Genomic DNA, 4,233 nt, shown 5'->3' on the forward strand with positions numbered 1-4,233 from the left:
TCTAGCATACAGACCTTAGGCAGGGAATTTTTAGAGGTAGGCTGGCTTCTCCATGCCTAGGGTACCCCTCCCCAGCCTCTAGAGCCTCCAAGTTTGAACCTCTGTGCTCTCTTCCTCACCTAAGACATCTCCCCTCAGCAATGTTTGCCCCTCTCTCTTCCTGAACCCAGGGGCCCTGGAGCCACAGCTTTGGCCTTTGGGAGCACTCAGTCCCACTCTCATAAGACAGTTGAACAATGATTATGCCTAAAGAGGCCAGGGGTTACTAGCAGAGGCACAACAACCGCAAGACTTGCCCCCATTCTCTCTCCTGCCTCCACATACGAACTCAGTTCCCTGTACCTGGCAGATAATGGGGCTGTATCTATGGTTGCCCACAGCATGTGTGTAGCTGTGCCTGGGCAAGGGGAAATGTGGAGTGTGTGTGTGTGGGGGGGGGGGGTCTGTTTTTTGCTCTTTCCCAGCCATTGTCTCCAGAGTCATTTTTGTTCTGGGGCTACAGTTCCCCTTCTGCCCTGCTCCTTTACAGGTCAAGGCCAGGCATGTACCACCAATCTGACTTCTCAGGAATGGGTGAGCCTGGGCCACTTGAGAGACAGACCTGGCTCTTGAATTTTCCCTTTAGTTACACAGCTTTTTTGCCTCTTCAAAGGTCATGGGGATGGGGATGAGGGAGACCTAAAGTCCAGTAGTCAGTATGTGAGGGCTGAGACCCCAAAGGCCATAGTCTGATGCAGTTAAGCTGCATCACAGTCTGATGAATCCACAGTCGGATACAGTTAAGCTCCTCCCTGCCTCTGCCCTTGTTTGCACCCTCAGACCTGCCCTGGGATTTTGGCTGAGGTCATAGTCCAGTGTGACCTCATTAAAGACTATCCTGTACCCTGCCTCAGCATGCATCGTTCCAAACACCCTTGCTCCCATCCTTTGTGATACAGGTGAAGGAACTGGGGCCCAAAGAGGGATAGACATTAGACTGGGTTCCAGAGTCACCTTTATTGGAGACCCTAACTCCTATACTCCTCTCCATGCAGCCATTTCCAGTCACTGGAGATTTAATCAGTGATGGACATTAGCTGATAAATGGCAGTCATGGAAAATGCCTGACAAGGCATGGGTTGAAATCCTGGTTTTGCTACTCTGAAGCATATGTACAGAAAGCGATTAGTATGGGTGCCTAACACAAAGTAAGTGCTCAGAAAGATATTGGCTACAAACATTTTTACTGGTACCTACTTACAGCCAAGCTCCAGGCCCAGGGCAGGTAGGAGACTTTTCCTTACCCTCAAAGAATTTTCATGGGAGGTAGTAAGGAGAAGAGTAGTGAGATGAGCAAATAAAAGCTATTTGTGTGCAGTGTGTGGTCACTGTGGCCATAGGAGGGGACAGATGAGGCGCCCAAAGCCAGCCACAGAGTAGTAGTGCAGTTGCACGTACTGCAAAAAGGCACCTAGCAAAGGGAGATAGGTAGGCTGAAAGGCAGTCCATAACCTCCTGCATGGGTTCTTATATCTGCCAAAAGGGGTATCTTTGTCAAATTTGCACAAAGGTTAGCGTTGGCCTTGTAGATATGACCCAAACTCAGGCTGGGAGTGGCAGTCAGAGAAGGTTCCCAGTGGAGGTGATAGATGCTCTTGGTCTTCAGTGAGGAGTTCCTAAGGTGAGCTTGATTAAGGCCCTCTAGGCAGAGAGAACAGTACATGCAAAGCCCTGGAAACCTGAAGGGGGTCTTGGTGTGTTTGAGGAAACCACAGTGTTAGGTGATGTTGGTCAGCAGGGCTCAAGAATTATAGGGAGGAATAGGGCTGGTTAAAGAAGCCAAGGCTGAGTAGAGTAAGGGGCTTGGACTGAGTCCTGTGGGCTCTGAAGAGGTGTGAAGCAGGTGAGCCCCAGGTCAGACGTGTTATGTGAGAAACCTTACTAGGACAGCAAATCTCAGGGTTAGGGAATAACTTGGTGCCAATCTCACTTCAGTTTCCTCATCTAAAAAATAAGTATATTACTACTTGGGCTGATATAAGCATTAAATGAGATAATATACCTTAACTTTAGCATGACGCCCTTCTCAGGGTAAGGGCTTCATAAATGACAGCCATGGGTATTATCACCAGGATCCAGGAGAGCATGATCCACGGTCCTGGACTGATGCACTCCTCCTTAGAAGACAGGGCAGGTGGATGCAGGCCCCTCTCTCCTCGAAAGGTGCTGGAGACTTAAGGAACTTGCCTCCTGAGTTGAAGGCTGATTTATTGGTTGAAAGAACTCAGCAGAAGGTTTAATAACAATGTGAGGCTTAAATATTCCTTTTTGGAGGAAGAGAGAAGAGAAGAAATAGTGAACGAGGGTGGCTTCCCTTCTTGGGGAAGGTGGCTGGGGTGGGGATGGTCTCCCCCAAGGGCAGAGACCCCCACTCCATCCTTCCTGGATGTCCCCCACTTGTCTCACTTGTCATCTATGGTGGAGAGTTCTATGTGGATGGCTTGTATATGACATTTCCTATTCATGTTGCATTTTCCATGTGGACAATTCTCTCCCCTCCCTCTCTGGTTCCCACCTGGGTCGGATAGATGAAAGTCTGTGTCTCCCACCAGTTCTTAATTTTCAGAAGGACAAGACTCCAAGATCCCCCCTCTAACCTGGGCCAGCCATTCCTTTGCACAGTAGGTAAAGGAGGACACTTAGTATTTATGCAAGAAAGGAACTGGCTGGGAGGGGGTGTCCACATGTCTAGAAAGGAGTCATTCTGTGTGGCTTGGGATATCAGGAATGGGAGAGAAGCAACACATTCCAGATGAGCTCTGCCCTTTGACACCTCCCCTACCACCTCACCCTGTGGCTGGGTCAAGGTTCTGAGGCCACACAGAGAAGGTTTGGAGGGTGGGCACGGGCCACTGGTTCCGGGAGACCCAAGCCCCCACGGTTCTCGCGCGAGCCTTGGAGACAGCCAGGCCACACAGAGGAGAGGAAAGGAAGCAGCGAGGTGGGAGACAGTTTCACTTCTCTCACAGAGGACGCGCCTGTGGCTGGAGGCTGGAGGCGCCCCGGTCGCCACAGTTAACTCCCTCTTATCTGGGCCCCAATCGATCTGAGGCTGTAACGTTTAACCTTAGGCAGACTTCCCCAACTGCCCTGCCCCTCCTGCCTCCTCCGTTCGGATCTGGGGGCTGCGGTTTTCTCTGCCTCGCAGAAGGTCTACCTTGCTGCACAAACCTTCCCCACGAATTCCAGAGAATTGGAGAAAACTTCCTCTTTGGGATTATATGCAGTTTGGGAATATATGAGCCAAGGGGCTCGGTCTGTGGGTCCCTGAAGTGGCGAGAAGACATCTGCAGCCTTAGAATTAGCCCACGCTGGGCGAATGGAGGAGGCACTGATGGCATGAGGGTGAGGATATGAGGGCTTAGGGGCCTGCTCGGGCAGGGCTGAGTTTTCGTTCTCTCTTTCAACCAGATCTGTCGAGCGCTGCTCTGTTCCAGGCACCGTTTCAGGCCTGAGTTCGTACGCCACGGTCTCAGGGCACCACACTGTAGTCGTCTTAGCCCTAGGACTCAGAGCTTGGGCTGGTGCCTGCGTAGGAGACAAAATGTCCTTCCTCGGGTCAGTTTCCTCATCTGTGAAATGGGGATAGGGGAACTAGTGCCCAATGAGTCCAGAAAGGTGCTCTGGGAAGGGTGGGGTCTTTGAACAAGCGTCTAGTTCCGGAGAGCTCTCGGCTAGACGCGCAGCTGAGTTGGGGTCGCGGCCAAACCCTCCCTCCCGGTCCTCGTAGTTTCTTGCTCCGCTGAAGAGGGGTCAGAGAGAGGGCGGATTTCCCGGAAGGTGCATCTCCAAGCCCAGGCGCTCCTCACAAAAGGAGGGAGGCCCCCCCCTTTTTTTGTAAAGTTGCGGGGAAAAAGGTGAAGATAGGGCGCGCGGGGGAGCTGAGCCTGGGCCGACCTCGTCAGGGCGTGGGGAGCTCTAGGCTCAGCGGCTGCGGCTCTGGCCTCAGAGCTTGCGGCGTCCAAGTGGCCAGAGCTGCGCTGGGAGGGAGGCGGCGGGAGGAGGGAGGGGAGCCGAGGTGAGGGGGGAGGGAGAAGGAGGAGGGAGCGGTGAGTCCGGTCCGGGTTTTGCCGGCAGCACCCGGGCAGCGTTCAGAGCTCCTGCCCGGGCGGGCGCGCGGCGGCGGCGGCAGAGGCGGCGGAGCCTGAGCGGGGTTGTAGAGGCGGCGGCACTGGCGGCAGCAGAGGCGGCGGG

The sequence above is a fragment of the Galeopterus variegatus genome, unplaced genomic scaffold, assembly GCF_000696425.1.
Source record: "Galeopterus variegatus unplaced genomic scaffold, G_variegatus-3.0.2 Scaffold426, whole genome shotgun sequence".
Lineage (NCBI taxonomy): Eukaryota > Metazoa > Chordata > Mammalia > Dermoptera > Cynocephalidae > Galeopterus > Galeopterus variegatus.